The sequence below is a fragment of the Sinocyclocheilus anshuiensis genome, unplaced genomic scaffold (genome assembly GCF_001515605.1).
Source record: "Sinocyclocheilus anshuiensis isolate Anshui unplaced genomic scaffold, SAMN03320099.WGS_v1.1 scaffold21, whole genome shotgun sequence".
In the NCBI taxonomy this organism is placed as follows: domain Eukaryota; kingdom Metazoa; phylum Chordata; class Actinopteri; order Cypriniformes; family Cyprinidae; genus Sinocyclocheilus; species Sinocyclocheilus anshuiensis.
The window spans coordinates 23,654-24,740 of record NW_015536472.1 but is presented as its reverse complement, the minus strand read 5'-3'; the positions used below and the strand labels follow the sequence as shown (position 1 = coordinate 24,740).

Below are 1,087 nucleotides of genomic sequence, written 5' to 3'. Positions count from 1 at the left end.
AGCGTGTGTGTGTGTGAGAGCGTGTGAGAGCGTGAGAGCGTGTGAGTGCGTGTGAGTGCGTGTGAGAGCGTGTGTGTGCGTGTGTGAGAGTGTGTGTGTGAGAGTGTGTGTGTTTTTTCATCATTCTCTCTGTCTCTCTCTCTCAGGCGAGTCTCTTCCCTGCTGCCCTCGTGTACTTTGGCTCAGATGTGAGGAAAGGTTTGTTAACATCTCTTTCATCTGCTGTCCAAACCAATGACATCAATTTAATCTGCTTTACTGGAAGCACACAGTGCATTCTGGGTAATGGGAGCGTCGAGCCCTGCTGGTCATCGTTCTGTTCCACTCACACACTTACTGAGTCTCTTCTGGTGAAGTTTGTTTCTGTATGAAGGACAGTCGTTTCCTCTGACTCTCCTGACATTCATTCACTGGAATCTAGAGGACAGGAAGTGAGCTGTAATCATATCCTGTGTGTGTGTGTGTGTGTGTGTGTGTGTGTGATTCCACAGATGGTTACTTGCGCTCTGATCTTCTGGACGCCAGTCTGACACCCCTCACACTCATTCTCTGGAATCTAGAGGGCAGGAAGTGAGCTGTAATCATATCCTGTGTGTGTGTGTGTGTGTGTGTGTGTGTGATTCCACAGATGGTTACTTGCGCTCTGATCTTCTGGACGCCAGTGTCTCCGCCCTACAGGCTGATGAGCTCATTGCAGGGTGAATATTTCACTGAATTTCTCCCTTTTTTCCTTTCATTGAACTGTCAAATATCAATAATTATGGGTTAAAAAATAGAATTTATAATACAGGAATATGTGTCGGAAAGTAACATAAAAGGGGCAAAAAACAAAAGAATAATGCACTCTCACTCACACATGCACTCTCGCACACACCCACACACACACACACTCACTCTCACACACACACACACTCACTGTTTTCCTGGGAGGAATGTTTCTCTCCCACTGGAATTCCTTTGAGGTTCCGTCTGATGTGAGATTCCAGCAGCTGTTTCCTCTCACATCCGCTCTAAAGATAGTGGCTGCTTTCCTAGAAACCTCTCCAGCACACACACACCTGTCTCCCGCTCTCCGTCATCACACACA

The 1,087-nt window shown here is 46.9% G+C and overlaps 1 pseudogene; it reads left to right on the top strand.

The window, feature by feature from the left end:
- The window catches only part of LOC107700282 (tether containing UBX domain for GLUT4-like), an 18,383-nt pseudogene that overhangs the window by 14,458 nt on the left and 2,838 nt on the right, over positions 1-1,087 (top strand).